This window comes from Dermochelys coriacea, chromosome 24 (genome assembly GCF_009764565.3).
Source record: "Dermochelys coriacea isolate rDerCor1 chromosome 24, rDerCor1.pri.v4, whole genome shotgun sequence".
NCBI lineage: Eukaryota > Metazoa > Chordata > Testudines > Dermochelyidae > Dermochelys > Dermochelys coriacea.
In genome coordinates, this window is record NC_050091.1 from 8856990 (window position 1) to 8868204 (window position 11215).

Genomic DNA, 11215 nt, shown 5'->3' on the forward strand with positions numbered 1-11215 from the left:
AAGTTGTAGAGGGCCCTCCTGGCACGGATCCACAGGGCTGGCCTATGCTCTGGCCTGTACCCAGGCCCTTGCAAGTGATCCCTTTCGTAGGCTGGGACCCCAGGACCCTCAGTTCCACAGGGGCAGGCCAGGGGCTTGCAAGATGCTGAGACTGGCCCATTGGGCACCAGTGATCTGGGTCTCTCTCCAGGGCCTCCCTGCAGTGAATCCAGCCCAGCGAGACTCCTGCGGGGCGCAGTGCTCTCAGTGGGTACCTGCAGCCACCGCGGGCAGCTTTCTTCCAGGATGGTTTATTAGTCGCCTGGCTACAGAATCTGAAAGTCCTTAGGCCAGCAACCAGAGACAAAGGTGAAGCCATGGGCCATGCTGGCTAAGCCAATGCGATCAGCCTGCCACGCTGTCGCACGGACTCCATTGAACTTCATCACCTCGGCTCAGCTTCCCCGGGGAAAATCGCCTTCCTCTGGGCTGCAGTTTGCTTGTGGGCAAGTTCTGGATATTGACCCTTTTCGGATTCTCTGTTGGCCCCTTTGGTCTGCCCCGGACAGAGGGGCTATTCCGCCCATCCCCCATCTCCAGCTCTGCTGCAAGAGTACTGTTAATCCCTTTGCGCCTGCTGAGTAGCAATGCAAAATGGGGGGGAAACTGAGGCGCGCAGGGGCTTCAGAGCAATATTATGGAAAATTTCCATTTTGCCCTGATAATCCATGAGACACGCATGTGTCTGCGGGGCCAAATTGGCAAGGCTCCCCCTAAATTAGCACTGTGGCGTAGACCAGGCCTTTGGCATCATCCCCAGCTGGTGATAATATTAGGTGTATTACGGTAGTGCTGAGATGACCCAGCTGAGATTGGGGCCCCATTATGCAGGGCGCTGCATGGACACAGAGTGGGACATGGTCCCTGACCCCAAGGGTTTAGGCCTAGATGCCTATGGGAGTCAGGTACCTGAATACCTTTGAGGATCTGGGCCTCACAGGCTAAATAGACAAGGAGTGGGCAGGGAAACTGAGGCATGGAGCAAGAAAGGGCTTACGCAAGGTCAGTAGGAATAGAGCCCAGGTATGCTGTCTCCCAAGCCACTAGGTAATGCTGCCTCCTTGGCCTGCAAAGGTTTTATTTCCCTGGGTCGAAAGCCTGTGGTAGTTAGCAGTGGGGAATCCCCCTTGCCATCTGGCCCATGGAGAAGCAGCCACATCCCAGGTGCTAGCAGAATTGCAGGCGACGGGGTTAAATTGCCGAAGTCAGAGTGACTCAGAGCCCCAATCAAATCAAATTACCACCCAGCAGCCCATTAATCTCCCTCACCCGCGGTTCATCTGCATTGGCTGCCGTGCCCAGAGGCAACAAATTAGACACTATTTATCAGTAAGCGGGCGAACGGATTAATCAGTATGGCATTTACGGCCCCGCTGGCTGCAGGAGGAAGAACCTAAACGGTAACGAAATTGTTCCAAGTTCCCTTCAGCAGCGCGGCGGTGACCCGTTTGGGTTCAGCCGGTGGCAGCTCTCCCATGGAATGGGCGCTCAGTGGCTGGGTGGTGCCAATGGAGTCTGGCACCAGGATCTGCAGGAAGGGGGGCATTGGAGGAGGTGGTTGTTCTAACACCCCAATGTGGCACTTGGGGGCGCTGCTGCTGGTGGCTGAGCCCTGAATAGCAGTGCTGGATGAGTAACCAGCTAAGGCACTGGGCATAGGGCACCTGGGTTCTAGGCCTGGCTCTGGCAGATCTTCTGCCTCAGTTTCTCCTCCCATCCTTAGTCCGTCTCGTCTGTCTAGATTGTTAGCTCTGAAGGGCAGGGGGTTCTCTCACTGTGTGTCTGGGCAGTGCCCGGTGCAACGAGGTCCTGATCTCAGGACCATAAGACCAAGGACTGAAGAGTCCATGAGGACAGCCCTCCTCTGCTGGCAGCCATGTGGGTAATTCTAGCTAACTAGCTTCCCCTTAGGGTGTTATCCTGCTGCCCACCTCTGAGGTGTCTGGGCACCTTCAACATAAAATCAGGAGCAACAGCAAAGCCCCTAATGGACTTGATGGAGTCTCTGGTTCTTCTCCCTTTCTGGGGCCAGAACTCTGCTTAGGGTAGGGTTTGTGGGGGGGTGGGAAGGGATTGGTAGGGTTGGGAGTAAAAGGAGCGTTTGTCCTGTGGCAGAAAGTTTCCCTGGCAGAGGAAGGTGGTGCGACACCTCCTAAAGATAGTCAGACTCTGGATCCGCCTGGTCTCCTCAGGGAGTTCAGTCTAGATCTGGGGGAACTGTGTCCCCAGCTCTCCCGCGCCCCGGCCTGCCTTGTCCCAGAGCCGCTCAGCTGTCGCGGGTGTGTGTCGATGGATATTCACTCCCTGAAATTGCTGAGCCGTTTGTTGCTGCGAGAATTAGGAGCAGGGCCTCAAACGGGCGGGGGATGCTGAGTGGGGCTGGTGCAGGGACTGGCGCATGGGCTACGCACGGTGGCCTGAGCCATGCAGGTGGTGGGCAGCCGTGTGCCGTACCAGGCTGTCCATTGTCTCCACTGTTGTGGAGTTAGGGGGACGCAGCCTGGAGGTGACAGAGGCCCAGGGCACCAGGGCCGGGAGGAAGGGTGAGCTGGAGACCAAAGGAATAGCTGCAGGATGGGGGCAGGTTACCCAGGGTTTTTAGAACCCACAGCAGGGTAACTTCACTGTTTCACTCAGGCAGAGTCAGGAAATCAATCAGTGGGAACACAGCAATTCCATCTGATAAAAGATTAATGCGAGTAACTGTGCGCTATCTAAAATGCAGTTTATGAGATTTAAGCACACACAGGCAGAAGCAACAGGTTTAGAACACTCCAGATATTTACCTTAATTCTGGAACAATATTGGGTAATTAACAGCGGGTTCGCAGTGGCCAGTTGCTCACCCACTGGGGAAAAACCGGTGTTATGAAAAACATTTCTCAAAATGACTTCAGAGAACGGCTTTGAAGTCCACTATATTAGCTAGCTTTTATAAAAGACACAGGTTACAATCACCCCTAGAAAATTATTACATTTTAAAATTTGTAATAAATGTTTAATATTGAAGGCACCCAGACATAAGGATTTTTATTTATTTAATTTATTTTTACTTTTATTTGTTCACTTGTTTTCCCCCTTTTTCCATTCTAATTAGCAGAAACTGCCAGCTCGTTTTGACCTTGCCTCTAAAAGCCTGCTTTCCAATTAACTCTCTACTATGTGGTGTTTTATTTGATTAATTTGTGATGGCGGAATGCACATAATATGGTTGCAATTAGCTTGATTACAATCTGAGGTACACACACCCCTTAATCCGGGGTAACAGGGAGCACCCGCTGTTAGGATCCAGACTGATCTTGCCCTGGAAAACGTCAGAGAACTTCAATCTTCAGCCCCTCCCCTTCCCCAAAAACGGTGTTAAATTCACCCCCAAATATGAGAATGATTGGGTGGGCAGGGGGAGTGTTAGTCCTGATTCCAAATCCCCTGCTCTAATCATTATACCCCACTTCCTTCCCAGAGCTGGGAAATAGAACCCAGGAGTCCTGACTCCCAGCCCCCTGGCTCTAACCACCAGACCCCACTCCCCTCCTTAAGCTAGATATGAAATCCAGGTGTCCTGACTGCTAGCCCTGTGCTGTGCCCACTGACCCATCCTGTCTCCCGCAGCTCTGCCCTCTTTGATTGCCCTCTCCCCTGCTAAACTCCCAGGCTTCAGCCAGAATTTTCACAAGAGCATTGCACATTGGATACACGTTGCTCTCCATACGTGGTCGTGCACACACACACACACACATGCATGCACAAATGCATATGCGCACATCCATACATGCATGTGAATGCACACGCACGTTTCTGCATGCCCCTTCTGAAGATCTGGCTCCTGTTGGGGGCTCAGCGCACTTGGCCCCCAGACCCCGAGCCCTCATGGGAGTCAGGACCATTTCTGTCTCCCGCTAGTTACAGCCCAGAGGAGGTTGGAAAGCTCGGGTTCGCCTGTGGCTTCTGCTCTTTGTCTGCACGTCACTGTGCTGGGGCGGGCAAAGAGCCAGCGTGGTCAGCTCTGCTTTTGGCTGGAGCCAGCCTGGGGCCACCCAGAGCTGGTCACTGCCCCTTGGGAGTGGGGGTGGAGGGGAGGGGGAATGCTTGAATTCCTCAAAAAGGAGAGGGAAAACAGCTGGTCAGTTTCAAAAGGAGCTCAGGAAGGATCAGGGCTCCAGCCAGTTAGGCCCGGGGTGGGGACTGCCCCAGGGACACCTCCCTGCAAACCCCCACAGTGGGGTGCATCCTCCAGCCTGGGAAACCCCCGCTGTCATTGCACAGCTCAGCCCCACGGAGCATGGCCCAGATCCCCAGCAGGTGTAAATGGGCATCACTTCGTTGGAGTCAATGGGCCAGATCCCCCACGGTGTAAATGCGTGTCACTCCATTGGAGTCAATGGGGTCAGATCCCCCACAGTATAAATCAGTGAAGTCAATGGAGCTATGCTAGCTTGTGTCAGCTAACGATCTGGCTCTGTGCCATGCCCATTAAATCAAACCTGCATGTGCTTAAAGCACCGGGGTGTATCTCTGAGCTCAGGGCCCAGTGCCCCGGCGGGTCCCATCTCAGTTGGGACTTCTAGGCATTAGTGGAATACAAATAACGAATGCAGGGAGCCCGATGAACCGTGGCCCGGCCGCTTGGCAGTTGCCTACACCAGTGCAAAGTGGAGGGTGAGGTTGGGAGCGGGGACTCTCTTTGCCCTGATGCAAACGACTGGCTGACCACAGGGCAACAGAGCATTGGACCCGCTGAGCCTAGTTCAGGGGACAGGATTCGGGGTGGGAGGGCAGCTGCATGAGCATGCAGGTATCCATGCACGTCATAGCTTGTGCATAGAGATCGGTGCTCTGTAAGTGTGTGTGTGCATGTGTGTGCGAGAATGTGTGTGTGAGGGTGTGCACCACGGTAATCAGTGCAGCTCAGCACCTCTGGACTGGCTTTGACAAGTGTCGTGCCGGTGAGGTCTGGGCCACGGTGCAGGCTGCAGTCCAGTGTCGTTCCCGTGCCCGAGGCGAGCCATAACTTACCCCATTGTTTACTCTCCCCACACCAACAGTAGTTAGCTGTGATACATTGTGGGCTCTTTAATAATTAAGAAGAAAGTTGGCAGCCCTTAAAATGGCCCGCCGCCTGCGCTGGGATTCACACTGGGGCTGTTACTTCGCCCTCTTAGAAGGCGTGACTTCATTCTCTTCAGTGATGGCTTCCAAGTGCCACCTGCCACCCACGCCATCATGTGCACACAGACACAAACATAGAGACCTGAGGGCACGAACAAATGTGCACACACACACACACACACATATATATATATATATATATATATATATATATATATATATATATATATATATACATGCATATGTGCCTGCATCCACATGTACATACCTGCACACATGTGCAGGCATCCATATATACGCTTGTGCACATACATGCACCCGAGCACACACATGTGCATGCACACCGATGTACATGCACAGCCATACGTGTGCACATGCATACACATGTGCAAACACACCTGCACACACAAATGTGGACACATATATGTACATGTGCATACATCCACATGCACACTCATGCACATACATGCACACTTGCAAGCATCCACATGCAGACTCATGCACACACATGCAAGCATCTGCATGTACACTCTTGTACACGCACACATGTGCAGGCATCCATATGCACACTCATGCAGACACATGCACCTGAGCACACACATGTGCATGCACACCAATGTGCATGCACAGAGCCATACATGTGCACATGCATGCACATGTGCAAACACACATGCACACACAAACAAGCACACATATGTGCGTGCACACACAAGCCCTCCTCTCCTGTGGAGCAACCCCTCCGTCTTCCACCACATTGTGCAAAGCCGAGCTGGCTTCCTCCTCCGTAGCGGTGGCCTTGCCAGCCTTGAGCTGTGTGAAACCTGCGTCGATGTCAGCCATTCACAGCTGCTACAGGCAGCTGCAGTTTGGTGCAGAATGGGCATTGACCATGGCAGTCTGGCATTTTGTCAGGGGCAGGTGCCACAATGGAAATGGGGCTGCCAGCCAGACAGTTCTGCCCTTGTTAACCCTTTGAGGCCGGCGGTCATTGGGTAGCATGGACTAGTGATTAAAGCATTGGGCTGAGAGTCAGGACTCCTGGGGTCAATTCCCTGCCACATGTCCTGAAGCAAATTACTTTGCCCCACCATATCTCAGTTTCCCCAAGATTGCACATACCGGATACACTCCCCTCCCCCATCCCACTCACACCACTCCCTGCCCTGACCCTTGGCATTAATAGTGATTTATTGTCTTGAATTTAATTATTTACGTTTCAAATAATAAAGGCGCCTTTAGGAGTCCTGATCTCATTAATGGTCCAGTCGATACAATTGCATGGATGCTTAACGCCCGGCCTCCTCCAGGTTGCTCCGGGCACTAGGCACGCTGACCGCTCAGTTGGGATGAGGGCGGGCAGGGGTCTGAGCTGGGGGGCACTCACCAATAGGAGAAGACAGGAGTGGGTCTGACCTGGGGGGGGGGGGCACGCACCCAGGGACGGCACGGCATAGCAGCTCCGAAGTTCTCCTTTAACTAAAATCTGTGATGTGCCCGGAACTTATTGCCTTCGAACCCAGGAGTCCTGACTCTTCTGGCTGCAAGACCATGCTCCTTTGAGGAACCCAGGAGTCCTGACTCTCCAGCTCCTCCCTGCTATAACCACTAGAGCCCGGTCCCGTCCCAGAGCTGGGATCACAGCCCAGGACTTCAGGCTCCCACCCCGCACCCTGCCCCTCCATTCCTAGAGCTGGGAAGAGAACCCAGGTGTCCTGGCTCAGCAATGCTCAAAGGCAGGAGCATGTCCTACTGAACCCCCCTCCCCCACACAGCTCCACACCCCCTGCTGGGGCACTGCACTAGCTCAGAGAAGAGCGCCCCCTGCTGGGGCAGCAGCTGCGCTATTCCCCACCTGTCCCCAGTACCACACAAGGGCATTGGCTCAGCACTGCCCCCTGTTGGGTCTCCCCCGCCAGGCTGCACTTGTATCGACGCCCCCCACTCAGCACTGGGAAACACCAGGCTCCAAAGAGTTAACGGGGCCAGGTCTCCTCTCAGCAGCAGCCTGTTGGCTTTGGCTAGGGAGCCAGACCAGGACAGGGGCTGCTGTGGTTTCCTCTTGTCACACCACAGGAATCAAGCACTGGGTATTTGACAAGAATCAGGACTCCTGGTTCCCAGCCCCTCCACTGAGACCAGTGGACCCCACTCCCCTCCCAGAGCTCGGAACAGAACCCAGGAGTCCTGGCTCCCAGGCCCCACTTTAACCACTAGACCCCACTCCCCTCCCAGAGCTTCATTCCCAGCATTGGGCTGGATGTCAGGACTCCTGGGTTCTATTTCTGGCTCTGCTCTGCCCTGTTGTGTGACTGTGGTCACTGTGGGAGGCAGGATAAAGGGATGGATGGACCCTGGTCTGATCCAGTCTGGAAGTTCCTGTATTTCCTTCCATTAAAACACATAGAGAGTGAGCCCGTAAGAACACCCCACTCATTGCACTGATGGCTGCTGGCTCAGTTGTCAATGAGAACAAGTAGCCTGGTATAATGGGGGGGGCCCTGCTCTCAGTTGTGCCAGGCACTGAACACACCCCACAGGCTCTCAGACGGGGTTTGTGGAGCGCCCAGCACAACGGGGCCCTGCTCTGGGCCGGGGTCTGTGCAGTGCCCGGCACAACAGGGCCCTGCTCTGGCCCGGGGTCTGTTCAGCGCCCGGCACAACGGGGCCCTGCTCTTGCCCGGGGTCTGTGCAGCGCCCAGCACAGCGGGGGCCCTGATCTTGGCAGCATGACCATAATACAAATATCAACAGCCAGTGCCCTGGATCTCACTGCAGCGGCTGCTCCGCAGGCTGGATGGAGATCGGCCCCACGCTCCCTGGCCTTGGGCTGGCCAGCACCCAGGGACTTCCAAGGGGCTGGTTTTGGCGTTCGCACATGGTGTCACGCTCCATACAGCAAACTCTATAGGGGGCAATTACCTTCTGCAGAGAACCGTCCGGGAGATCAGCCAAGGGAGCTGGGAAGAACATGAAGGGGGAGGCAGCTTAGCTGGGTCGCTGAGCCCTGGACATCCTTCACTCCCCCAGGCAGCTTAAACTCTTGATGCCCCTGTGCAGAACGTAGATCATGAGTGAGGTACCAGTTTCTCCAGCCGGGGCATGTTTCCTGGAAAGCCCCTGTGTGATTCTGCCCGGTGGTTCCAAGCTAAAGCCCGTACAGGCCACTAGCTCAGGTTCTCTCCGTTTCCCCACCGTGCTCTGCACCTCTGGAGTCCCCCGTCCCCCTCGCCACGTTTCACTGCAGTACCGTCCCATTGCACTGTCTGACTGTTGTTTGGGATGCTGTGGTAGCACCAGCTGAGATCAGGGCCCCGTTGTGCAGGGGGCTGCACAGATGCAGGGTGAGAGACAGTCCTGGCTCCAGAGAGCTCACAGCATGTGCAGAATAGACAAAGGGTGGGGGGCAGGTCTCCAAGCTCTTAGTGGCAGGGATTCTCCCTTAGTTCAGATCAGCTCAGTGTCCAGCGTAACGGGGTCCTGCTCTCAGTCGGTGTTTGTGCAGCACCCGGCACAACGGGGCCCTGCTCTCGGTCCGTGTCTGTGCAGTGCCCGGCACAACGGGGGCCTGCTCTCGACCAGGGTCTGTGCAGCTCCGGGCACAAAGGGGCCCTGCTCTCGACCAGGGTCTGTGCATCGCCTGACACAACAGAGCCCTGCTCTCAGCTGGGGTCTATCCAGCACCCCACACAATGGGGCCCTGCTCTCAGTTGGTGTCTGTGCAGCGCCTGGCACAACAGGGCCCTGCTCTCAGCTGGGGTCTATCCAGTGCCCCGCACAACGGGGCCCTGCTCTCAGTCAGTGTCTGTGCAGCACCTGGCACAACAGGGCCCTGGATCCTCTTGCAGCGGCCGCTTCCCCAGGAGCTGGCAGGGCCCAGCGCGGGCAGCGGGCAATCTGCCCCCAATTCCCTGCTCTGCACAGAGACTGGCTCCCTCCTCAGGATTTCCCACACATGTTAGCAATCAAGGCCGATCAGACCTTTCTGAGGGAGCTGGAGTGGAAAGCGCAACAATTACACTCCTATTATACCCCCCCTCTTGCTCTTTCTCTTAGGGGACCCCCCCCATGCATTTCATTTCCTCTCCACTGAGCCCAATTAAAACGCCACGTTTCCGTCACGGATCTGATCTGCTTTCGTTTCCCTCCGACACGGCCCAGTGAGCCTGGCAATCTTGGGTTTGCAGTGGGCAGGGAGGGGGGGTGAGAATATCCCTGGTCCCTGGGGGCAGGCGCGGCCATGCGGCCGGTCTGAGATGTCAGAGCGACGGAGAGAGGGAAATTGACTGGGAAAGAGGCTGTGGTCGCAAAGCTTCAATTGTACCTCATCTGTGTCTGGAGAACTTCACTAGTCCCACAGGGAGCAGCTGAGCGCCTCGTGAGTCCCTGCCCAGCCCCATGCCCTCCGGGCACTGCCCAAGAGCCAGCCCTTTGGTACAGGCTGGGAGCAATGGGATCTGGCAGGGCTGGGATAGCATGGGGGGCGGGGGGTTGTGGGTTGGGACAGAAGGGCACTGACAGTTTGATCGGGGCCCCGAGACTGGAACTGCGGCATGTGCCCCAGGGTAAGAGCAAAGCGTGGCAGCAGGGCTGCCCAGGGGAAGCTTGCATTGCCCCTGCCTGGGGCTGCCTGCGGGCACATGGGCCACATGCCCACAGCTGCTGAGCCAGCATGCTCCCTGACCTGCTTGGAAGCTGTTCCTAACCTCCCCAAAGCGGGCGTAATCCAGATCCAGCTCTTGGCGTTTAACCAGGAAGCCTTGGCGCATCTGCCTCTGGGCGCCGCAGCCAGCGGGAAGACTTCGTGGAGTTTCTCTGTGCCGTGCAAATGAAGCGTGGCCGCTCCTGTGACACCCGGGCAGCCTTCAATCAGGGAAACAAAAGGCCTCTCTGACTCTGCACTGAATCTCCCCATTCATCCCGAAATCGCCTCTTGCATGGGACACTGTCCCATGCGGGTCGGCTGATCCCCAGCTCAGATAATGCCCCTCCTTAGGGGCCGCATGGCCAGGGGCTCAGAATCACCCTGCAGCTCAAGGCCTCTCTGAAGCCGGCCTGGTAACATCCTGTGGCCTCTGTCTGAGCAGCCAGGTAGGGAGAGAGCAGCTGGGGCAGGCGTGGGTGGATCAGGTTTTGGGTCACACGCTTGCCCGCCTAGAAGGCTGGAGTAGCACGATGCGGCCCATGGGGAGCCCCGGATCGAATCTCGGTCGGGGAAGCAGCTCGTGGCTCCGCATCCGACTCGTGGCGCTGGTCGTTGGAGCTCCTGTTCAGGGGGCGGTGGGCGCGGGCGGGAGGCAGCTGAGAATTCAGTGGCACCCGGAGGCAGGCAGGGTCGCTGTGTGTGCCTGTCCCCGTCCACCCTGCCTGCCTGTTTGTCCCTCCGTCCGCCCCTCCGCTGTTCTTTCCCCAGGCAGAGCAATTTGGGGAAGCCCCCTTTCCCGGCTAGGATGCTGGCTCTGCCACTTGGGCCTGACTGCGATGACCAAGCGGCTTGTGTTGCTGGGCTGGCATCGCTGCCTCCCCCGTCCTGCTGGCCCTGGCACCTTGGGGGTTTGGTTACGCAGTCAGGGCTGGACACCCTCTTCTGCTCCCCGAGCCGGTTTCCAGCCCCCTCTCACCCGTTCTTCTCAACCCCGTAACCCTTTCACTGCCGGTCTCCTCTGCACCCTCCCCACCCAGACCTGCCATTAGCCCTCCATCCATTCGGGGCAGGCGGGGGCGTGATGGGGCAATCTGCGCTCCCCCAGCTCCTTGTTAGCACCCGCAGCACCACCTGGGGAAGCCCCGCTGGCTGTCGCCACCTGCTGGAGGGAGAGCATGTGGGTGGGTCTGATGGGGGGGATATTTATAACCTTGCTCAGCGGCACATCTGCAGCCGGATTGCAGGGCTCGCAGCACAAGAGCCTGGTTCCTGCCCCCCAACCCCCCGCCGAGGCCGGCTATCTGGAGACCCCCTGCCCCGCCGTGCCCTGCCCGCCATAGGGATCTATGTCCATTGATGCAGGGCTCTCTAACAGGGCTATTTCTGTCACGCCGCTGAGTTTGCTTCCTTTGGAGTCACCGTCCGG

The 11215-nt window shown here is 56.7% G+C and overlaps 1 protein-coding gene across 1 annotated transcript in view; it reads left to right on the forward strand.

Moving 5' to 3' along the window:
• The window catches only part of SEMA6C (semaphorin 6C), an 88739-nt gene that overhangs the window by 16644 nt on the left and 60880 nt on the right, over positions 1 to 11215 (forward strand). The window lies entirely within an intron of this gene.